Raw genomic sequence first — 25771 nt, forward strand, 5'->3', positions numbered from 1 at the left:
CATTACTTACCATCGCCCGGCGGGGTCACAACATCCGAAGCCTGGATCGCCTCGGCGCAGAGGGAGAACAAGGAGGGAACAGACAAAGACTTAAGACTTTTGCCTTCCATCACAGTGAGGAGTTGCCTGGCGAACTCACTGTGGTGGATGTTAAATTTGTGTTTATGGTGTGTTTTTGTCATTTTTATTATATTTATGACTGCAAGACAAATAAATTCAATTCAATTCAAATTAAAAAGTGCTACTCCTAGTTATGATTTATCTGTATCAATTGAAGGATGTCATGTGCCTTAGGTGATAATGCAGCTGAGAACGATTATGAGCAGCAGCAGTGTTATTTGAATGTTTCCAGAGTCTTGAGATTTCTTTAACACAGTGCAGAATCAAAAATTACATCAATTAAAAATTATTACAATTGACTCTAAAATGTAAAAAAATGCTTGTGACTTTCCCATTTGACAAAGTGGCAGATAACCATGTTGCAGTGACCTTGTGTGACATGTTTGACTGCTCTCGTGAACCCAGCATTTCCACAGGGTGGTTTCACTGCGCAGTAGGATGCCATTCAGGGGGAGATGGCTGTTCTCAGTGGATGCAACAATGTAAGTGCTGACCAGTTCGCAGTTCTCCAGGATCAAAGGGATGTTGTCTGAGAGCAGCTGGCAGTTTTATAAAAATGGAGTCATCAGAGTGCTGCCCTCCATCAGCAGAGAGATCCCACTCATAAGCAAAACAAGCAGAAGACACCCAGCTGCCCCAGATGGCATACAGTGCTTTGTATGGGCTTTAATTGATTCCAACATGGCAGAAACAAAAAGTACCCATGACCCCGAGAGGGAAAGTCATGTGGCAAGTTGCTAAATTACCATCTGATCAGAGACACTTAATGCTTCTCTGTGCTTCTCATTTCTTGCATTTGTTCTTGAAGGCCTGACAATGTGCTAGCCATCTCCATCAAGAAAGGTTCCTGATCATGCAGATGTATGTTTGGTCTTCTCCCCTCTATGGTAAGCTACCACAACAGATTCCCTAACCTCATTCTGGACCGTGCACCTCTAATTTATTTTGCTCATTCCAAATTATGCTTGTCTTTAAGATTATACCAAGGGGTGCAATAATACACTTATATTGTCACTGTTGTCCACCTCAACTTTCTGCCTCATCATCATCTCTCTCCATGCTCCCCCCCTGTACCATGATCTCTCCAAGTTGCTTCTGTTCCTTCTACACTGATTTATGCTGCACTGATTTGGAGAAAAGAGAAGATATCTTCTCATATCTTTTGGGGAGACAAAATGGAAGACTCTGAAGCTGCTCCTAAAAAGCATTATAGCAATACAACAGCATACATTGTGATGAAAATATCCACGATTGATCATTTCAAAGGGGATATAACCATCACAATGAACCAATGTTAATGGATATTTGTGACCTATTTCATTTAACCACTCTTCATGATACTTCCTTTGCACCTCTGTGGCCTCCTGCCAAGGAGAAAGCAGATTGCCTCTTCCAGCCTGATGAAATTCTGGGTTCATGAAAGGCTTGTCCCTCATCCTCCCATGTCAGGGGTTTCTTCATATTCTGCACTGTTTTAGTTTAAATGACGATGAAGGACTAAAATCAATACAGCATACTGATTTTGCAAAGGAATATCAAATCTATTTGTAGGGTTGATTGGGGATGGTGATGGTGCAGGAGAATGTGGAGTGTGGATGGAGTAAATGTCTGTATGTCAGCATAAGTATCCATGAGACATCAGTTTTATTGGTCATTTGCAACTCATTGTTGACATTTTTTGCATTGCTCCAATGTCCAGGGAGTTTCAGTCCCAGAGAAGACCATTACAAGACTTCACAAGTCAGGTTCTTCTAAAGTATTAAGAAAAAATAAGTTTATAATCCCATGATATTGATTTGATGCATGATCCCATTTCTAAATTATCTCTTAATTTCTAGGCTAAGGGACAACAGACCAAAAACACCAGTTTAACTTGTCGCTTGCTGCTCTGAGGTAAGAACAAAATAAATGAATTTGTTAGTGTTGTTGAACCTGAGCCCAAAGTTGCTGGTAATGCAAGTCAAAGAATGAAATTACCTGTGTGACGGTGTTTGGCCTGCTTCTCACCTGGTCAGTTTGATTACATCTAGGACATGCTTAGAGGGATATGTTCCTAAGGTGGGCAAGTGGTACATCTTGGTGGTACATCTAGATGGGGCATCTTGGTCAGCATGGGCCAGTTGGGCTGAGGGGCCTGTATCCATGCTGCATGACTCTATGATTCTATCCCAGATGTTGTTTTAAGATACAAGGGCCCCAGAACAATGACAAATCTGCAAAGTGGACAAAAACAGTACTATTAAATAAAGGAGAGGAAATAAATCGATATTAACACTAGCAAATCAGGGCAACAAATGCTTTGATGAGAAAAAAATTGAGGATTGTCAGAAAGTGTATTTTTCATCTGTGCCAGTTTATGACTTGGTTGCAGATCAGCTGATGAGTTCCAATTAACCTTTGACTTAGCTGTACTATGCTGAGACTTGTTTTGTGAATGTTTAGAAAAGGCAAAATAGGATTTTGTCCTTTATCGTAAGAGGACTGCACACAGAGTGCAAGAAGCTTTTCTGCAGAGCCTTGGTCAAAATCCATCTCGGATATGGCTTTCAGTTTGGGTACCACACACCATTAAAAATATATTGTCCTTGGAGAGCATCCAGCATTGATTCACAAGAACAACATTGGAGTTTTAAATGTTAAATTATGAATATGTTATTTAAATTGTGAAGGTAAGGTGCATTAATCTGCTGTGTGTTCCTGTGAATACTTGAGAGTTAAGGGTGAAAATAGTGATATGTTTAAAATGTTAAATTCATTTACGATAAAATTGTGGTCGAATTGAGAGCACAGAAACATAATGCAACAGATGTATTGTTGCTCAAAATAGCTGGGCAGCTGCCCCTGTGCAACACTGGTTGTTTCATGTTGTCTTTAACTGGGTGTCTGGTTGCCAGCAGTTCAGTGTGACCAAGTGCATTCTAGGAACTCTCCCACATGAAGCCCAATGCAATCATAGCACTGCAGTGTAGTTAAAAAATCTATACCTTGAAAGTCAATTTAATCATTAATTAACAAATAGATAAAATGGGTAATAACTAATTACTTTCTCCTGGGAGGCGATCTCATTTATTTGAACGTGGCTTATCATGCTCATGGAGAGAATTCCCAGCCCAATAACAGGGAAGGTTGTACATTTGATTCCATAAGGAGTCCATCAGAACATCTCAAGCAGAAGGACAGAAAATCCCACCACTTACTTGGAATCAAGGATATGACCTAAAGTTAATGCTGGCATCTCAATGGACTAATTTGCTCCATTCATTAAAATTAGGATATGCGTTTTCAGCAGCAACATCAGGTCTTAAAGAACGTAGAAATTCGGGGGAGAAGAAAAAAGACACAATATGCGGGAGTAGTTCAGCGGGTCAGGCATCTCTGGAGAACATGCATATGTAACGTTTCAGGTTGGGGCCTTTCTTAGAGGTGGAAGAGGACATGGGGAAGAGGAAAGAGAGAAATGGGCATGCATCAAGGTGGGGCATGGAGAAAAGAGTGGGGGGTGGGCGGGGGGAGGTATTTGAAGGTTAGTCACGTAAAATTGGAGAATTCCATGTTCATACCATGATGTTGTAAGTCACCCAAGCGGAATATGAGGTGCTGTTTTACCAGTTTGTGTGCGGCCTCATTCAGGCAATGGAGGAGGCCTAGGACAGAAACGTCAGTATGGGGATGGGAAGGTTAAAATAAGGAGAAACTGGTAGATCCAGCGGGCTTTGGCAGACCTAATGCATGTGTTCGGCAAAACAGTCTACTAGTTTATACTTGGGATAGACACAAAATTCTGGAGAAACTCAGCGGGACAGGCAGCATCTCTGGAGAGAAGGAATGGGTGACGTTTTGGGTCGAGACCCTTCTACACTTTGGTCTTGCTGATGTAAAGGATGCCATGTTGGGAACATCAAATGCACTAGATAAGGTTAGAGAAGGTGCACAAGAACCTCTTTCTTATCTGAAAGGTTTGCTGGGGTCCCTGGATTGATGTAAGAGAAGAGGTAAGAGGCCAAGTGTTCCATATCCTGTAGTTGTTGGGACCAGTACCTGGGATGGGGTGCATTGGTTGGAAGTGATTGGTGAACCAAGGAGTTGATGAAGGAGGAAAGGGGTGAGGATGGAAATATGTGACTGAACTGGTGGTGGGATCACGTTGAAGGTGACGGAACTGTGGGAGAAATATGTTTGGTGGGGTGAAAACTAAGGGCCAGAAGAACTCTATTCTTGTTCCGTCTACAGAGGTGGTGGAGTGCATTCAAGAGAGAGTTAGACTTAGCTCTTTGGGCTAAAGGAATTAAGGGATATGGAGGAAAAAGCAGGAACGGGGTACTGATTTTAGATGCTCAGCCATGATCATATTGAATGGTGGTGCTGGCTCGAAGGGCCGAATGGCCTACTCCTGCACATATTTTTCCATGTTTCCATAGTCTATTGTTAATGATGAGATTTCCAAGTACTTCGAAGCACGTGATAAAACAGGTCAAAGTCAACGGTTTTATGAAGGGGAGATCTTGTCCGCCAAATCTGTTGGAATTCTTTGTCGAAGTAAATTGCAGTAAAGACGAAGGAGAGTCAATGGATGTTGTCTACCTGGATTTTCAGAACAACAACAACAACAATTACAGCACGGAAACAGGCCATCTCGACCCTTCTAGTCCGTGCCGAACACATAATCTCCCCTAGTCCCATATACCTGCGCTCAGACCATAACCCTCCATTCCTTTCCCATCCATATAACTATCCAATTTATTTTTAAATTATAAAAATGAACCTGCCTCCACCACCTTCACTGGAAGCTCATTCCACACAGCTACCACTCTCTGAGTAAAGAAGTTCCCCCTCATGTTACCCCTAAACTTCAGTCCCTTAATTCTCAAGTCATGTCCCCTTGTTTGAATCTTCCCTACTCTCAGTGGGAAAAGCTTTTCCACGTCAACTCTGTCTATCCCTCTCATCATTTTAAAAACCTCTATCAAGTCTCCCCTTAACCTTCTGCGCTCCAAAGAATAAAGCCCTAACTTGTTCAACCTTTCACTGTAACTTAGTTGCTGAAACCCAGGCAACATTCTAGTAAATCTCCTCTGTACTCTCTCTATTTTGTTGACAATGACAAGGAGGTTAAGACTGGCAAATGCTTCAAGCTTTTAGTCTTATTGCAGTTAACCATTGTAATTCTGGGGGTTTCAAGTCGTAGACACCTGGGCGCCTTTTCCTGGGAAAGGTTATAAATATCAACAGAAATGATCAAACAAAGGGCCAAATAATGGGAAGACTAGTTCAAGGATTTTCTTCTCTGGCTTATGAATGCAATAAGAAGGCCTTTGATAATGTGCCGGACCTGAGGCTGTTAAAGAAGATGAAAGCCCATGATATTAGTGGGAAGATACTAACATGGATAGAAGGTTGGCTGAATGGCAGAAGGCAAAGAGTGGAAATAAAGGAGGCTTTTAATAGTTGACTTCCAGTAACTAGCGGTATTCTGCATAGGTCAGTGTTGGGGTCGCTACTCTTCCATGAATTACTGTATTTTGCCATTACCAGAAGAAACATTCACTTGCATGTGGACTATCTCGAGTGATTGATCAGTTGTGAAATATTCACAAGTGGGAGGTAGATTTATTTTGCGCTCTGTTAAAAATTGCTCTGCTGTATTTTCTAACATGATTGTGAGAAGGATGTTTTCTCCTACTACCAAGGTTTAAAATACGGTGAGTCTTAACAAAAATACAGTGAATCTTAATCTCATAAAATAACACATCTGGAGAGAATTTTCAATCAAAAGGTTCTGAACTTTCCCAAGCAAGAGGTTTATCTTTGCTCCATCATTACGTGTATTAAAGATTGATATTAGTAATTTTATTTACACAAAACATATTAGGGGACATGGGAATCTCTGTGAAATGTGCGGTACATGATTTGTTTTGAGTTTATTGAAGGGAAGATGACCATGTGACATAGAGCTTAAATGTTATGCATCCTTACATTCATCACTATGATTGTACAGCTTGGTGCCATTGGACTTGCAATTGTCAGTCCACACCACAGAAATATTTGAGAGACAATCAATTAATTTTAAATGGAATAATTACCATGTGTGTAATCACATTTGGCAACTTTTAAGTTCAAGTGAGTTTATTGTCATGTGTCCCTGTATAGGACAATGAAATTCTTGCTTTGCTTAAGCACACAGAAAATAGTAGGCATTTACTACAAAACAGATAAGTGTGTCCATATACCATGATATAAATATATACACACATGAATAAATAAACTGATAGTGCAAATAACAGAAAGTGGTTGGTAATAATCAGAGTTTTGTCCGAGCCAGGTTTAATAGCCTATCCTTTTAAGGCCATAAGGGTCCAAATGACGTGACAAAGCATTTTCCAAAAGATATTTAGATGCTGGCTCCTGTCATGAAATGTGGCAACTGGAATATGTCAGTGAAGAATGATATATCGGTGTCACAACACTTCTGCTTCTATGACTGGTTCAATTAACAGGCAATAATGCCTAGCACAATCAGGAGACTTTGCAAGACAACAGCGTTTCTCCTTTATAATTCTGAAGAAGAGTATCTTCCACTCTGTATTTTCCTTATTGAATTCATAAGCCAGAGAAGAAAATCCTTGAACTAGTCTTAATAACTTTTACATTGTAAGTTCCCCAAAACAGGAGAAAAGCCTTTGTATCAAGTCATTTGATGTCTTTACCTTGTTTTTTCCCCCCATTTTTGGCAGTTTGCTACACATCTATATATCATTGGGTAAAACTTCCCATTGATATGATTCACTTTCTGTGGAGTCCTTTTTGTGAGATTTCTTTACTGCATAGCAAAATGACCATTTTGAGTTACTGTAGGTAGACACAAAATGCTGGAGTCCTCAGCGGGACATTTTGAGTTACATTTTGAGTTACTGGATATTTGTTTTGTAACTAAAGATGAGTCATTGGAAAAATGGAGTTAGGACCAATCACAACACAAAATGTGCAAGCACAGATAAATGACAAGGAGGTTAAGACTGGCAAATGCTTCAAGCTTTTAGTCTTATTGCAGTTAACCATTGTAATTCTGGGGGTTTCAAGTCGTAGACACCTGGGCGCCTTTTCCTGGGAAAGGTTATAAATATCAACAGAAATGATCAAACAAAGGGCCAAATAATGGGAAGACTAGTTCAAGGATTTTCTTCTCTGGCTTATGAATGCAATAAGGAAAATACAGAGTGGAAGATACTCTTCTTCAGAATTATAAAGGAGAAACGCTGTTGTCTTGCAAAGTCTCCTGATTGTGCTGGGCATTATTGCCTGTTAATTGAACCAGTCATAGAAGCAGAAGTGTTGTGACACCGATATATCATTCTTCACTGACATATTCCAGTTGCCACATTTCATGACAGGAGCCAGCATCTAAATATCTTTTGGAAAATGCTTTGTCACGTCATTTGGACCCTTATGGCCTTAAAAGGATAGGTGGATATGTACAAATATATTTTTCTGACAGAATTTTGCATCCAAGGTAACAATGTATGCCAGTAAAACAGCAAATCTAATTTATCATGATAAAGACTGTTGGAGATTGGTGGTCACAAGTTCAAGCAGTAGAGGATTTATCCACCATAGACCTTTGTTTCGTAGGATGTCAATTGAAGTAGAATGACTTAAGAACACAAATGACAGCAGGAATTATTTGCACTGTGATTAATACTTTCAAAAAGAGCATTTGGACTCCTTAATATTAAATATTTAATAATCTGCAGAAAAGATAAGAAGCAGCACATCTGGAAGGTGGCATTTCTGTCAGTGCAGCTCACCCTCAGCATTAATTTAAATTGTCAATCTAGATTATTGTTTTCCAGAATGGAACTTGAGTCTTCTACCTTCTGATTTAGAGGTCAAATTGAATTGAAAACGTCAGGAGCTAGAATCTGAAACAAAAATAAAAATGTTGTCAGACCTCAGCAAGTCAAACAGCATCTGTGGAAAGATCACCAGTCATTCTTTAAGGTCAATCAGTAAGGATCATTGACCCAAAATTGTTTTCTCTTTCCACAGCTTGACTGGTTGAGTTCTTTCACCATTACCGTTTAATCAAAGTTGACATTGATTCTGGGATTGAGGATGGGTTTCATTGTGATCAGTCTTATATGTTAACTATTAGAAATTTGCACAAAACTCAGGTACCCTTGCTTTGGCTGGCACTGTTGTTGTGATGATGTTGAAATCTCAAAGGTTCCCTTTGGAGCATCAATTACCAACAGTTTTTGGCATAACAGCTCACAGCTTCAACAAGTCTCGTCATTACCATCAGAACTATTGATACTTAGCTAGCCTATGCCAAGTACTCACTGACTGTAACAGTTCTCAACATAAAAGCAGGGCTGCCAACATTGGGTGAGAGTTGAGAGTGAGAAATTGTGAGTCTTTTAACTTACACTTGAATGCAACATTTATGCTTTAAATTGGATTAGGTATGAATAAGGTTAGGCTTAATTACATTCCGAATTACATTCCACAGTAGAGCCAGGCTCTGAACAACAGGTTAAGCACATGAATGACCTTAGTATATTCATGTATGGAAATCAGATTATAATTCATGCTGTTATGCATATATATAGAGAAAAACACAGAGAAACTAGGCAAGAGTCAGACTTCCATCACTGTTCTGCACAAGTAAAACATGATGTTAGGCCGCAGAGCAACCGGAGATACGATCTGGAAACAATCGCATCTCCGGCAATGCAGGAGATTGAAAAATGTTTCCCCCGACTCCCTCCCCCACCCCCCACATGAAGCAAACCAGAGAACACTAACACATAATTTTAAAACACAGTAAAAATAACAAAAAGACAAAAAGACTGTTGGAGAGGTTGCCATCGCTGATGGCGCCACCCTTCGGAATAATACGGGTAACTACAACCCAGGGAGCCCTGCGTCAGTGATGGGGAATTTTTTAGTTTTTGGAAATATAGCTTGGAAAGAGACGCTTTAGCCCATCAAGTCCATGCCGACCATCAATCACCCGTACATTAGTTCTATGTTATCCTACTTTATTAGATCCATGGATACATAGAAAATAGATGCAGGAGTAGGCCATTCGGCCCTTCGAGCCAGCACAGCCATTCAATGTGATCATGGCTGATCATCCACAATCAGTACCCGTTCCTGCCTTCTCCCCATATCCCTTGATTCCACAGCCCTAAGAGCTCTATCGAACACTCTTTTGAATGCATCCAGTGAATCGGCCTCCACTGCCTTCTGAGGCAGATACCTCCACAAATTCACAACTTTCTGGGTGAAAAAGTGTTCATCATCTCTACATTTTGCATCCGACACACTTGAGACAATTAATAGAAGTCAATTAACCTACAAAAACCTGCACATCTTTGGAATGTGGGGGGAAACCGGAACACCCGGAGAAAACACACACGGTCACTGGCACTTGTAGTCAGGATTGAGCCCTGGACTATAGCACTGTGAAACAACAACTCTACTGCTGCGCCACTATGCCATCCATCTTAATCTTAATTACTGGGGAGAGAGGATTTATGTATATTTGTAAACGCTGGGACAGATCAGAGATAGCTTGGAAGTTAATCTCCACAAGTGCAAAGTGTTGCCTTTTGCAAATGGGGGTAGGATATGTACAGGAAAAGATTAGTCACAAATGAATGTTGATGAATAAAGGGACCTTGTTATTCAAGTCTCTAATTCCTTGAATGTGACAACACGGGTGGATAGGGTGGTGAAGAAGGAATATGGCTTGCCTTCATGCGTATAAAAAATGGTAGTTGAGACATTAGCGGGGTGAAGGGGCGGTGTGTGGAGGGGAGAAGTACATAGGTCAGATGGGGCACAGGAGAGGGAAGGGGGTGGGGAGAGTTCAACATTTTCAGGAGCAGAATTAGGCCATTCGGCCAAACACTACTCTGCCATTCAATCATGGTTGATCTATCATTCCCTCCCAACCACATTCTTCAGCCTTCTCCCTATAACCCATGACACCATTGCTAATCAAGAATCTGTCAATCACTGCCTTAAAAATATCTATTGTCTTGGCCTCCACAGTCATCTATGACAATGAATTCCACAGAAGTTGGGTCAAACGGGATCCCACTACAGGCCTCATTTTCCCATCTCCTCCCCTTTCTGGTTTCCGCAGACCATTCCCTCCATAACTCCCTGGTCCCTTCCCACCCCCTCCCCAGGTACTTTCCCCTGCAACCACAGGAAATGCAACACTTGTCCCTTTACCTCCCCCCCTCGACTCCATCCAAGAAACCATTCAGTCTTTCCAGGTGAAGCAGAGGTTCACCTGCACCTCCTCCAACCTCATCTACTGCATTCGCTCACTGTTCCAGGTATTAACCTCTCGACATCGTCGAGACAAAGCGCAGGCTCGGCGATCGCTTCACTGAACTTCTCTGCTTAGTCCGTCTTAACCAACCTGACTGCCCGCAGGTGGCTCAGCACTTCAACTCCCCCTTTCATTCCCAATCTGACCTATGACCTGGGCCTCCTCCATTGCCAGAGTGAGGCCCAGCGCAAATTGGAGGAACAGTACCTCGCTTGGTTAATTTACACCCCAGCGGTATGAACATTGACTTCTCTAATTTTAGACAGCCCTTGCTTTCTCCCTCCTTCCCCTCCACCGTCCCAGTTCTCCCTCAAGTCCTACTGTCTCTGCCTACTTCCTTTCTTTTTCCCGCCCCTCCCCGACATCAGTCTGAAGAAGGGTCTCGACCCGAAACATCGCCAATTCCTTCTCTCCATAGATGCTGCCTCACCCGCTGAATTTCTCCAGCATTTTTTGTCTACCTTCGATTTTTCCAGCATTTGCAGTTCTTTCTTAAACATTTCGTCCACAGAAGTGGGAATGAGTTGGGGTATAAAGTATATAAGGGGTATATTGTCCTGATCCTAGCACATGATGAATCTTATAAGTTGTGATCTTCATCCACGAATGCATGAAAACATCTGTTTGTATGAAGAAAGTTCTGCGCTGTTCCTGAGTTTGTATATGCATCGCCTGTTTCTTAAGTGCATGTGCTGTGTATGTGTGCGTGTAATCCATTGCCCAATCTCTCTCACTCATTTTACAGTTAATTGAGATTTATAATGCTGCAACTGACATTGCCCCATTCACGTGAAACAAGCAGTAAAGACGGACTGAGCAGTGCTGAAGCTTTAACAAGGCGGCATTTGAAACGAATGCCTAATTAACAAGGGATGGTAATGTCCGCACTCTTTTTAGATGCTAATTGGGCATTATTAAGTCAAATATCTGATGAAATAAACCCAGGAACCAACTGCTATTAATTGAGTCCTATTAAGTTTGCTATCAGTACCGCTGATCCAACAAGATCAACACACTACAGCATATGGGAAACAATTTCAAACTGAGTGAATTAGATTGTTAAGGGAACTGCAACTGAGCTATTAGATTAGACTTTGCACAACGGCCAATCTCAAGAAGCAGATTCTTGTCGTCTGTCAAATTTAATTGTTGCCTTCACAATGATCGCCAATGTATCTCAAATGTATATAATACTACATTTTTATCATTTGCCTTTGATTTTATCATTGGCCTGTGAAGACACAAACAATCTGCCAGATGTACTAGTGGCCAGAGGATCTAGGGTGACGGAGGAACTGAAGGAAATTCACATTAGGCAGGAAATGGTGTTGGGCAGACTGATGGGACTGAAAGCTGATAAATCCCCAGGGCCTGATAGTCTGCATCCCAGGGTACTTAAGGAAGTGGCTCTAGAAATCGTGGACGCATTGGTGATCATTTTTCAATGTTCTATAGATTCAGGATCAGTTCCTGTGGATTGGAGGGTAGCAAATGTTATCCCACTTTTTAAGATAGGCGGGAGAGAGAAAATAGGGAATTATAGATTAGGTTAGCCTGACATCGGTGGTGGGGAAGATGCTGGAGTTAATTATAAAAGATGAAATAGCGGCACATTTGGATAGCAGTAGCAGGATCGGTCCGAGTCAGCATGGATTTACGAAGGGGAAATTATGCTTGACTAATCTTCTGGAATTTTTTGAGGATGTAACCAGGAAAATGGACAAGGGAGAGTCAGTGGATGTGGAGCACCTGAACTTTCAGAAAGCATTTGATAACGTCCCAGATAGGAGATTAGTGGGCAAAATTAGAGCACATGGTATTGGGGGTAGGGTGCTGACATGGATAGAAAATTGGTTGGCAGACAGGAAAGAATGGTAGGGATTAACGAGTCCCTTTCAGAATGGCAGGCAGTGACTTGTGGGGTACCGCAAGGCTCGGTGCTGGGACCGCAACTATTTACAATTGACATTAATGATTTAGATGAAGGGATTAAAAGTAACATTAGCAAATTTGCAGATGACACAAAGCTGGGTGGCAGGGTGAACTATGAGGAGGATGCTATGAGGATGCAGGGTGACTTGGACAGGTTGGTGAGTGGGCAGATGCATGGCAGATACAGTTTAATGTGGATAAATGTGAAGTTATCCACTTTGGTGGCAAAAAACAGGAAGGCAGATTATTCAGTATTCAGTATTTCTTTAATATCATTTTCACTGAGTATTTGCATACACAGAGGAAATGAAAAAACGTTGCTCGATCAGTTTCCATTCAGTGTAGTTAATAAAAAAGGATAAATACATAGAGCTTTAAAAACAAATTAAAATTACCATGCCTAAAAACAGAAAGTAGGCCTAAAATTTACAATAGAATAAAAACAGACATTCTGACCGGCAGTGGCTTTACAGTGGCTTTACTTTGACAGGTGCCTAACTGTCAAAGTATGGACGAGGTTGAATGTGTTGGTTAGCGATATTTGGGGAGGGGACAAAGTCCGTTAATCAGTCTTATTGCCTGTGGGAAGAAGCTGTGGAGCATCCTGCTGGTTTTGCAGCTGATGCTCCTGTACCTCTTCCCAGATGGCAGAATAGAGAAGATGTGGTGTGATGGGTGGTAGGGGTCCTGGATGATGGAGATGGCTCTACTGATGCTCCGCTTCTTGTATATCTCCAACAGGAAAGGGAGTGGGGCACCAATGATCCTGCTGGCGGTCTTCACTATCCTGTTGAGTTGATATTGTTTGTAAGCCTTGCAGCTCCCGAACCAGGAAGTGATGCCGTAGGTCATTATGCTTTCGATTGTGCCCCTGTAGAAGGTTCTTATCTGAATGGTGTCAAGTTGGGAAAAGGGGAACTACAGCAAGATCTGGGGGGTCCTTGTTCATCAGTCACTGAAAGTAAGCATGCAGGTACAGCAGGCAGTGAAGAAAGCAAATGACACTTTGGCCTTCATAACAAGAGGAGTTGAGTATAGGAACAAAGAGGTCCTTCTGCAGTTGTACAGGGCCCTAGTGAGACCTAGTGAGTATTGTGTGCAGTTTTTGTCCCCTAATTTGAGGAAGGACATTCTTGCTATTGAGGGAGTGCAGGGTAGGTTCACGTGGTTAATTCCCGGGATGGCGGAACTGTCATATGTTGATAGAATGGAGCGGCTGGGCTTGTATATTCTGGAATTTAGAAGGATGAGAGGGAATCTTATTGAAACATAAGACTATTAGGGGTTTGGACACGCTAGAGGCAGGAAACATGTTCCCGATGTTGGGAGAGTCCAGAACCAGGGTCCACAGAATAAGGGGTAAGCCATTTAGAACGGAGATGAGGAAAAACTTTTTCACACAGAGAGTTGTGAAACTGTGGAATTGTCTGCCTCAGAAGGCAGTGGAGGCCTATTCTCTGGAGGCTTTCAAGAGAGAGTTAGATAGATCTCTTAAAGAGAGTGGAGTGAAGGGTTATGGGGAGAAGGCAGGTACGGGGTACTGATTGTGGATGATCAGCCATGATCATAGTGAGTGGGGTGCTGGCTCGAAGGGCCGAATGGCCTACTCTCCTGCACCTATTGTCTATTGTCTAATGTGAGATGCACTGGCTGAGCTTAGCAGTTGTAGCATTGTACTGTCATAATGTCAAAGGCACATATAGCACGGAAACAAGCTCCTTAGTCCACTAAATCTGACCATCAAGTAGTCATTTACACTAATCCCATTTTATTCTCTCCATATCCCACAAACTCTTTCCTCTCCCAGACTCTGCCACTCACACGCACTTGTGCATAATTAACCTACTGGCCTGCATATTTTTGAGATGTGAGAAGAAACCAAAATACTGAGAGGAAACCCATGGGGAACATGGAAACTCCACTGGAGGTCAGGAATGAACATGCGTTGCTGAAGTTGTGAGGCTGTAGCTGTACCAGTAATGCCATAGTCAGCTTCAGTGGATTAGGGTGAGTGGGAGGAGATGGTAAATAAATGAGTAATGGTTCTTGATATCTACCCAAGAACTTTTCTGCCAATAATAGATTCAGGAATCGGGTTTGGTCTTTTCAATGCATCCCTTCCAGTAAATAAATCTTTTTTATTAGAGTTAGGGCTTTCAGAAGTGAAATGAGGAAATAGTTTATCACATCAAGGGAAATGGGGGAAGGAATTTGTATTCCCAAAAGGCTATGGGTGCTGAGGGACTTGAGAGGTATGAGATGAGTGGTGGTCCAAAATTGATGTGGAACAAAGTAAGACTCACCTGCCCTTCAGAAAGTAATCGGTTCCTTTCAGAATCTACAAAGCTTCCATCAAGCCAGCCCATGTTCTTTTTCAATAAGACGCCAAATCCAAACTCCATTTTGTTTCCTCATTTACCTGAAGCCGAGTGTTATCTGGATTTCTTTGGAGTACCGGAACAGAAATCAGAAAATGATTCATAGAGTACTGGAATAATTGCAGGGTAGCAAATAACTGGAACAAAATATCCATTGCATCATCGTCCACATCAATGCTAAATCACAGAATATGTTTCTTCTTCGATTTTGCAGGATTATTAACTTAGGAAGATGTGATTAGTACTGGCATTGAAATGGAATGTGAAAGGGGGGGGGGGGGATTGTTAATTTATAGGCAGAGGGATTGCGGTAGACAGTGGATTGAGAACACAAGAACATTTACGTTCAGAGCTGTCATGGAGTCTGGACCCAATGTCCTGCGTTTGTGTCACCGTGAGGAAGTAAGTAAAAAAACAGACGTATTTTAACATATTGTAAGCATGAAATTATTTCTGAAAACATTGGAAAATATTACTTTTAGATTAAATTGATTGGCGAGATGACAAAGATATTAGTGAAGTATAATGTGCAATTGAAACATTTGTGGGATAAAAATCAGTGAAATGAACACCCAGAATGGTGGGATGCCATGGAGTAGTCTGAGGGTGGAATGCAGTAAATTATAAAAATGTAAAAGTAGGTAACGAAGACCATCTTTGTCTCCCAATATTTACCAAGAAGGACATTAATATGAAAGCAAGGAAATTATATTTATGTTTCCCAGAATTTTGGTTCTTGGTAGTTGTAAAACTACAAGTAGTTCTGAGCAAAATGTTACATTCAGTCCATGATCCTACTTCAAGTTCAAGTGAGTTTATTGTCATGTGTCCCTGATAGGACAATGAAATTCTTGCTTTGCTTCAGCACACAGAACATAGTAGGCATTTACTACAAAACAGATCAGTGTGTCCATATACCATAATATAAATATATACACACATGAATAAATAAACTGATAAAGTGCAAATGACAGATAATGGGTTATTAATAATCAGAGTTTTGTCCGAGCCAGGTTTAATAGCCTGATGGCTGTGGGGAAGTAGCTATTCCTGAACCTGGTTGTTGCAGTCTTCAGGCTCCTGTACCTTCTACCTGAAGGTAGCAGGGAGATGAGGTGTGGCCAGGATGGTGTGGGTCTTTGATGATACTGCCAGCCTTTTTGAGGCAGCGACTGCGATAGATCCCCTCGATGAAAGGGAGGTCAGAGCCGATGATGGACTGGGCTGTGTTTACTACTTTTTGTAGTCTTTTCCTTTCCAGGGGGCTCAAGTTGCCGAACCAAACCACGATGCAACCGGTCAGCATTCTGTAGTCAGGATCAAATCTGGGTCTGTGGTGCTGTAAGGCAGCAACTCTACCGCTGTGCCAACATGCCACCCCAATAAATTATTTTTTCTATAATATATTTATTATGGTGTCACGTCAATAAAGATGAACACATGATTCTGATTTCTGCCTTTAGTTGGACAACAGACATCTCCAGTCATTGTGTTTTATGGCTGGTTTTCAACCTCTTTAGTCTGAAGGTCTTGACCCGAAACATCATCTATTCCTTCTCTCCAGAGATGCTGCCCATCCTGCTGAGTTGTTCTAGTTTTTATTGTATATCTTCAGTTGAAACCACCATCTGCAGTTCCTTCTTACACTCTTTGTTAAGTGTAGATCCTATTCTCATAATATTATTCACCTCAACTAAGTATTTTCTTCACCTCCATTGCTGCAGAGAATACAATCCCAGTTATCAAATTTTTCTTCAAAGTGAAAAAAACCTAGCCAACATCTTCATAAATCGCCCCTGAATCCTCTCCAGAGCAATTGCACCCTTTCTACAATGTGTCATAGTCTTACAGCATGGAAACAGGCCCTTCATCCCAACTTGTCCATGCAGATCAAGATGCCCCATCTAAACTAGTCCCATTTATCCGCATTTGGCCCATATCCCTTTAAACCCTGTGTGTGCCAGTGTGTGTGTCAGTGTGTGTGTCAGTGTGTGTTAGGTTGTGTGTGAGTGTGTGTGTCAGTGAAGCGGTGACAACACCCAGAGTGAGTGGAAATTCGGAGCACCTGCAGATTTTGGTTTCATGAATGTCAAATGGAATCATTAGTACTGCAGTTACATTGTCATTTAAATAGTGTGCGATGCTTAAGACAATCAAATTGCTCATTCTTTACGGGAAACCCTCTGACGGAAAACTATTTTCATTGGTGAGTGTGGTGGAGATCTGGAAGCCTTGGGCAAATTGAATTGTTCGTGACTTTATGTATGTGCTTATTTATTTATTTTAATTTTTTTTGAGCGTGAGAAATTTGTGATCAGCGTGAGAGCATGAGAAATTTGTGACAGGCGTGAGAGCATGAGAATTTCGTGAAATGCGTGAGTCTCACGCTCAATGTGTGAGAGTTGGCAGCCCTGCTGGTGGCTTCTTGGTAAAATTGTGTGAATGGATGACAATGTGACCATTGACTTTGTGTAAATGACCAATCACTGGTAGGTGCAGCCCAATATGTTGCTCCCAATTTCTTGAATGTATCCTTTGTGTATTCTGTTCATTTACAACCTCTGAGGAATGTTTATATCTCTCTTTTTTGCATCATTATAGAAATGTTTACTATTTAGTTATAATTCTTGCTTGACAAGTAATGTATTTTCTTCTTCAGTGTTTGGTTAGCAGTTGTTTATTTCAACGGTTCTCTCAAATTGCACTTTGGCTTTGAATCTCTGAAATGTGTCACTTTGTTTATCTTATCTCATACTCTTTAAATCTAATTTTCCAAAACTTTAACACGCGTATACTTCATTTATATTTGGTGGGTGTGTATCAGTATTTTTAGTGTCCCTGCTTTTGTGCCAGTATTTCAAAGGTCCTAAGGAATATGTTAGCATTTGCAGGGGGCCAGGAATATTTCTAAATTCTCTGAAAAAGTGTCATTTTTGTAGCATTTAACTGGGAACGTTAGTATCTCCTTAATGTGCCTATAATGTAGCAGGCGATATCTAGACCGACGTGAGTAATGCAGAGAGTTCCTTGGCAATGTCAGTATTTGCAAATTATTCCTGAAACCATGCCACCATTCATAATGGAGGTCCCGGAGTGCACTATTGTCTAAATGTGGCTATCGAGAGCCAAAGCTATAGGGAGACGTTGGGCAGGCTGGGACCTTAATCTTTAGAACATAGGAGGCTAATGGGTGATCTTACAGAGGTGTATAAAATCATGAGTATGAATGCACAGAATCATTTTCCCAGAGTAGGGGAAACTAGGACTAGAGGGCATAGGTTTAAAATGCGAGTGGAAAGATGTAATAGAAACATTAGGTGCAACTTTTTCATATAGAGTATGGTGGGTATATGTAATGAGCTGCCAGAAGAAGTAGTTGATGCAGGTACAATAACAACATTTAAAAGCCACTTGGACAGGTACATGGATAAGAAAGGTTTAGAGGGATATGGCCAGAAGCAAGCCTATGGGACTAGCGCTTATGGGGTATCTTGGTCAACATTATTGGGCTGGGCCATGTGGCCTGTTTCAGTGCTCTGACTCTATGCTTCTATGACAAATTACATGAGGAGCTATCCTTCTGCGATTGATATATATTTATTCTGATCTTCCTGTGTTTGTGAACAGTGATTGAATGCAATGATGATGCTCATGAAAGCTCTAGGGAATTGAGAATCATATACTTAATCTTGGAGATGGGCATCTTAATTATTTTTCTTTCATTGTTGGGAGACATGGTTGATTTCCAAATCAACCAGCTTGCTTTAGAAAGTAAGAAATTCAATAGCTGTCACTCAATAATTTGAGTATAGGAGCAGGGAGGTTCTACTGCAGATGTACAGGGTCTTGGTGAGACCACACCTGGAGTATTGCGTACAGTTTTGGTCTCCTAATCTGAGGAAGGACATTCTTGCCATAGAGGGAGTACAGAAAAGGTTCACCAGACTGATTCCTGGGATGTCAGGACTTTCATATGAAGAAAGACTGGATAGACTCGGCTTGTACTCGCTAGAATTTAGAAGATTGAGGGGGGATCTTATAGAAACTTACAAAATTCTTAAGGGGTTGGACAGGCTAGATGCAGGAAGATTGTTCCCGATGTTGGGGAAGTCCAGAACAAGGGGTCACAGTTTAAGGATAAGGGGGAAATCTTTTAGGACCGAGATGAGAAAAAAAAATTTCACACAGAGAGTGGTGATTCTCTGGAATTCTCTGCCACAGAAGGTAGTTGAGGCCAGTTCATTGGCTATATTTAAGAGGGAGTTAGATGTGGCTCTTGTGGCTAAAGGGATCAGGGGGTATGGAGAGAAAGCAGGTACGGGATACTGAGTTGGATGATCAGCCATGATCATATTGAATGGCGGTGCAGGCTCGAAGGGCCGAATGGCCTACTCCTGCACCTATTTTCTATGTTTCTATGTCTCAGGAAGTCCAGGGGCGGCACGCACACCCCCATCCACATTAACGGGACGGAGGTGGAACGTGTTTCTAGCTTCAGGTTCCTGGGTGTTAACATCTCCGATGACCTCTCTTGGACCCACAATACCTCAACTCTGATCAAGAAGGCTCACCAGCGTCTCTTCTTCCTGAGGAGACTGAAGAAGGTCCATCTGTCTCCTCAGATCCTGGTGAACTTCTACCGCTGCACCATCGAGAGCATCCTTACCAACTGTATCACAGTATGGTATGGCAACTGCTCTGTCTCCGACCGGAAGGCATTGCAGAGGGTGGTGAAAATTGCCCAACGCATCACCGGTTCCTCGCTACCCTCCATTGAGTCTGTCCAAAGCAAGCGTTGTCTGCGGAGGGCGCTCAGCATCGCCAAGGACTGCTCTCACCCCAACCATGGACTGTTTACCCTCCTACCATCCGGGAGGCGCTACAGGTCTCTCCGTTGCCGGACCAGCAGGTCCAGGAACAGCTTCTTCCTGGCGGCTGTCACTCTACTCAACAACGTACCTCGGTGACTGCCAATCGCCCCCCCCCCCCCCCCCCGGACACTCCTCCCACAGGAAAAACACTATGTCTGTATATATGCTAATGTAAATATTTATTCAAATCATATGCTATGTCGCTCTTCCAGGGAGATGCTAAATGCATTTCGTTGTCTCTGTACTGTACACGGACAATGACAATTAAAGTTGAATCTGAATCTGAATCTGAATCTGAATCTAATAACACTTGTCCCATTGTCCTATATTACTCCAAACTGTTGTTAATGAAAATACCTCAGAATGTCACAGAAATCTTTCTTCCAATGCCCTCTATTACCGACTGTTTTTCTCCACTGATAATCTAAAATACTTTGTTATATCTCACAAAGCCCAATGTCGAAATTCCTGTGTGCACTGTTCATGTACCAATATTAACCAAATACTTCACAATGGCATTCGGTAAATTTCCTCTGAACCCTTTGTTTCCGGCCTTATCTTTCCTGTTGTCAATCCAACTTTTTCACACTGGCAATCAGTAACTCCACTCCCAGCACTGTGGCATAGAAAGTGCTCAATGCCACATGTTTTATCAACCGGTTAAGTAAATCAGTGTTGTGGTCCACCTTGATGCTCTTTGTGAAAGTCATATAAAATGGTCTTAATACTCCTTGAGCTAAAGAGTTTTCTATTGAATGAACACATGTTGCAAAGGTACTGGTGCTGGGAGAGTGCTGCCGCAGCGTCAGACGGATCATGATAAGCTGGAGAAGAACAAATACCTGCAGGATACTCTCCTCCCCTTCCTTAACCCTCTAGCTGTCTCCTCCCACCCTCCCATCCGCCCGCCCTCGGGCTCCTCCTCCTCCTCCCCTTTTCCTTCTTTCTTTCCCCCACCCCCCATCAGCCTGAAGAAGGGTTTCGGCCCGAAACGTCGATATTTCCTTCGCTCCATAGATGCTGCTGCACCCGCTGAGTTTCCCCAGCAATTTTGTGTACCTGCAGGATACATGTCTTTTAAGCAAGGAGGTCACAGAAACCCTCCCAAGGCTACAAGCAAGGCAAGGTCTTTGTAAGGACATAAGTGCAGTTTAGAAATGCTTGCATCTTGGAGAAGCTTATGGAGCAGCCAAATACTCAAGCCCACTCTGCCTGTCACTGTGATCGAAGTGGCCTTGAGCATTCTGAATATTAAAATGGGCAAGCACCATGGTGCAGCAGTGAACAGCATACTGTGTGTAGTGGCAGAGATCAACAGCCTGGAATATACCTGGGACTAAGAAGCCAAAACTGCGGAGGACCCTGACCATAACAGAAAATGGTGGAACCATTATTTACTCAACATGCCACAAAAGGTGGATCAATTCGTGTGCATTTTGTTTGCATTGTTGGCGCTGATTAGATTATGCTATAAATAATTTAGAAATTGGCTTTGGTGTAAGTCACCTCAGTGCAGCTGATATTTGTCCAGCTTCAGTTGCATAACTCAGGATATCATAAGTTCACACAGTGCATGTTTGCTCAACTGCTGGTAGAAATTATAGGAAAACACTCTTAATTAACTTGCTACAGAATAACAGGAGCACTGCTGGGAAATTTAAAGAAAACAACAGCAATTAAAGCAAGGTCACATCAAAATAATACATACAGCACCTTCAAGATTCATTTTCAATGGCCAACACCAGTGAGCTGTGTGCAGTGATCACTGATCCTTGATGTATGACTTAGCATGAGAGTCTATTGAGCCAATCCATTACATCGGAGGTCCCCAGAACATTAGAGATATCTGTGTTTCCAATTCAATCAATCCACCCCCGGCTGCAGCTGTCATTAGAATTCTTGCAGGCAATGTTTCTTCAGATTATTCAGACTGAAAACTACCAAGTGATTTTATTTTTAACTTTTTCCATTGATTTTGTAAATATATTTATGTGTTAATCAATTAAGTGCCAGCACTAAACTTAGTATCTGTTTAACACATAAATTCTATTCCAATTTCTAATTTGCAAGGCCTGTGTATTTAAAAATCAATTTTACCTGAAGTATATCGCACTAACATCATGTCATGGTAAATTTGCATCAAATTGATCATTCCAGGATAAAAATAATTAATTTGAGATGAGCAAGTTTCAGTGCCAAAATTGAGTTATTTCAGCTGAGCCTGGGTATAATTGACCAGCAGCAAATTTCAGAAGTTTTAAAAATTCCATTGGGTTGTGATGTATTGTAATAGGAAAATTGAGGACACCAAAAGGAAATCTCTCGAAAGTGAAAGGCATGGGTGTGGCACTCAATGAGTACCTTACAAGGCAGAAGTTGCTGTTTAAATCTTGGGAAAAGAAGATGTAACCGAAATTCTGAGTGGGATAAACATTGATTAAAAAGAACAATTGGAAAGACTTGCTGCACTTCTAGTAGATAATATAATAATAATAATAATAAATTTTATTTATGGGCGCCTTTCAAGAGTCTCAAGGACACACTTAAAAAATTTAGCAGGTAGAGGAAAAACATGTAAGGGGAATGAAATAAATAGTAGAGACATGACTAGTACACAAAGTAAAGACAGAATTCAATTCAAAACACAATATGAGGCAATTAATGCACAGATGAAAAGGGAGGGGGACGTGGGGCTAAGGATAGGCAGAGGTGAAGAGATGGGTCTTGAGGCGGGACTGGAAGATGGTGAGGGACACGGAATTGCGGATCAGTTGGGGGAGGGAGTTCCAGAGCCTGGGAGCTGCCCTGGAGAAGGCTCTGTCCCCAAAACTGCGGAGGTTGGACTTGTGGATGGAGAGGAGACCGGCTGAAGTGGATCTGAGGGACCGTGAGGGTTGGTAGGGGGAGAGGAGGTCAGTGAGATATGGGGGGGCCAGATGGTGGAGGGCTTTGTAGGTGAGGATCAGGATTTTGTAGGTGATCTGGTGGGAGATGGGAAGCCAGTGAAGTTGTTTGAGGACTGGAGTGATGTGATGCCAGGATTTTGTGTGGGTGATGAGTCGGGCGGCTGCGTTCTGGACCATTTGGAGTCGGTTGATGTAGGTGGAGCTGATGCCAAGGAGAAGTGAATTGCAATAGTCCAGTCGGGAGGAGATGAAGGCATGGATGAGTCTTTCAGCAGCGGGAGGTGTGAGAGAGGGTCTGAGTTTGGCGATGTTGCGGAGATGAAAGAAGGAGGTTTTAATGACATGGCGGATGTGAGGCTCAAGGGAGAGGGTGGAATCAAAGATCACGCCAAGGTTGCGGGCCTGGGGAGATGGGGAGACAGTGGTGCCGTCGATGGTGAGAGTGGGGTTATTGATTTTGCTGAGTGTGGCTTTGGAGCCTATGAGGAGGAATTCTGTCTTATCGCTGTTGAGTTTGAGGAAGTTATGTTGCATCCAGGTTTTTATAGCTGACAAACAGGAGTTGATATGGGAGAGGGATGTCACCTGGTACAGATTGGAAGTATCCTTGCTTGTTGAAGGCAATTAGCAAGACCATTTCAGAGGCTGCCATAATCTTCTAAACATCTGCAAATTCAGAAGCAAAGTTTCACACTGGTAAATTGTGAATGTTATATTATTGTTCAAAGAAAGGAACCAGAACAAATTTGGTAAGTAGCGATTAGTCAGTTTTACCTCAGTGATAAGGAGGTTCAACAACGATTATCAGAGATGGAGATGGCCCATCATTTGGGCAAGTGTGGATTAATTAGAGAATAATAACAAATATTGGCAAAAAGTAATTTATGTTGACTTAAGTTTCTTTGGTGAAGAATGTCAACCCACCAAGTTCCTCCAGCAGATTGTTTGTGTCCAGAGAAATGCAGTAGATGTGTCATCCTTATTTATAAGACTATCCTCGGTGTTCTTCCTTCATACCTGCAGAAGTATGTAATTCGAAAAAGCACAGGAACTTATCAGCTCCGCTCTGAGGACTTGTTCTTACTAACTGTACCTAAAGTCCGTACTGAACTGGGGAAAAGGGCATTTAGTTATGCTGCTCCCTTCGCATGGAACCAGCTGCAGAATGAACTGAAACTTAAGGAGCTGGTTTCTATAAACAGATTTAAATCCCTTCTTAATGATGTTGAAGCGGGCTCTTCTGTCTGTACATGCTTTGTTTGATGATGTTCTGACTGTGACTATTTATATGTTCTCTGTTGGTTTTTTTTAAATTATTGTCTGTAACTGTGGAACTGTGCTGCTGCCTGTCTTGGCCAGTACTCTCTTGTAAAAGAGATTTTTAATCTCAATGAGACTTCTCCTGGTTAAATAAAGGTTAAATAAAATAAAAACAGCCATCCAAAATGTGGTTCCCAGATGCCACGTAACCCAAGGATCAGGATCTCTCTCTCTGAATCATGAGGTTTTGTCCCTCTTGTCACAACCTCTCTCTGTGGCAACCAAACTGTGCGTTATGCTTGTGTGGCTGCTGTGGGGAATGTGATTGTAAGGCAGAACCCTCCTTTTCTAAGCACTGCACAACTAATTATTGGCATTTGTGCTTAATTGAGTGATGTTAAGTGCAAGTTTTTGGATGTAAGCCATTCTATTGCCATTTCAAATGTCTGTTAGACCAATTTTGTGTTAGTGTGAGGGTGATTCTATTTGGTGATAATGTTAAATGCACCAAAGATGTATGGAATGCAATGTATAGGAAAAAGCCCTACTCCTGTGCTGTATGATATCTGTATTGATGTTAATCCAAGTAATTTGCAATATCACTCAGTAACCCCTATATTCCAGTGTTCTATGCTTTTGATTATATCTTTACTAGCTTTAATCCAGCATCATCACACCATCACTCAGTAACAATTCTTCCACCAACCTTTGTAATGCCCCTGTCCCACTTAGGAAACCTGAACGGAAACCTCTGGAGACTTTGCGCCCACCCAAGGTTTCCGTGCGGTTCCCGGAGGTTGCAGGTGGTTGCCGGTGGTTGCAGGTAGTGGAAGTAGGTAGGGAGACTGACAAAAACCTCCGGGAACCTCTGGGAACCGCACGGAAACCTTGGGTGGGGCGCAAAGTCACCAGAGGTTTCCGTTCAGGTTTCCTAAGTGGGACGGGGGCATTACTCATACCTCTACTGTTCATATCACTCTCTCAAACTTTCACTGTAATCCCTCTTCCAACATATTATGCTATTGATTGCATTTCTGTTCATGCCAAACTATCTCCCTCATCGTAACATCACTGCGATATCTCCCTCACACGCTCACTTGGTAACCCCTCTGCCAGTGTTTCTGAGGTTATCTTTCCATTGATGTTAATCCAGTACACACACACACACACTGTTGAGTACAGACATTCTTTATTCCGTTCAGTTACTTCAGAGTTCTTGATTCCTTTTCCGAGCGGCAGAGATCTGCTGACCAAGTTAAAGAATGTTAACGAGGGGAATGTAGGTTATTTGATATTTTGTCAGAGCACACAGCATTGAACTCTCTCCAGCTAAAGGACTTCAAGCTTTTAACAAGCGGGGCGTCAGAGGCAGCATGCTGCTTTTGTTCGCTGCACTTGTGCCCTGATGAGCTTTTAGTAGCCATGGTAACAGAGAACCACACCTTAAAAGGAGTCATGAGGCAAATGCGTTGGTGTTATTACCTCAGGAGCCTGTTTAGAATGTTTAACTCGTTATTAGTCCATGCAGTGTAACCTGTAAATCATAGATCGTATTTGGTACTCTTACTTTGAGGCTGGATGGTATAGCTGTCAAGAAAGAGAGATTTGTCTTACAAAGAATAACAGGCGATTATGAAGTAGATCAAGATTCAAGATTCAATTTAATTGTCACATGTACCAATTAAGGCACAGTGAAATTAGAGTTACCATACAGCCATACTAAGTAAACAGCAACAAGACGCACAGCCACATAAATTTAACATTCCTCTACATTCCTCACTGTGATGGAACGTAATAAAGTTCAATTATCTTCCTCCTTTGTTCACCCGTGGTCGGGACTTTTGAACCCTCCCCAGTTTGCCGCTGCCGACGGTCCAATGTCTGAAGCCCTCTCGTTGGGATGATGGAAACTCCAGCGTCGGGAGGTAATGGGACACTCTGCATCATGGAGCTCCTGAG

General features: G+C 42.0%; 1 protein-coding gene across 10 annotated transcripts in view; it reads left to right on the plus strand.

Annotated features, from left to right (window-relative positions):
- The first annotated feature begins 1963 nt into the window (after window positions 1–1963).
- shank3 (SH3 and multiple ankyrin repeat domains 3) overlaps window positions 1964–25771 on the plus strand; it is a 541235-nt gene continuing 517427 nt past the window's right edge. For all 10 annotated transcript variants that reach the window (XR_004415240.1, XR_004415241.1, XM_033039988.1 and 7 more), the window contains exon 1: window positions 1964–2013. The gene's annotated coding sequence lies outside the window, so the exon portion shown is untranslated. The remainder of the gene's footprint in view (window positions 2014–25771) is intronic.

The sequence above is a fragment of the Amblyraja radiata genome, chromosome 21 (genome assembly GCF_010909765.2).
Source record: "Amblyraja radiata isolate CabotCenter1 chromosome 21, sAmbRad1.1.pri, whole genome shotgun sequence".
NCBI classification, from domain to species: Eukaryota; Metazoa; Chordata; class Chondrichthyes; order Rajiformes; family Rajidae; genus Amblyraja; species Amblyraja radiata.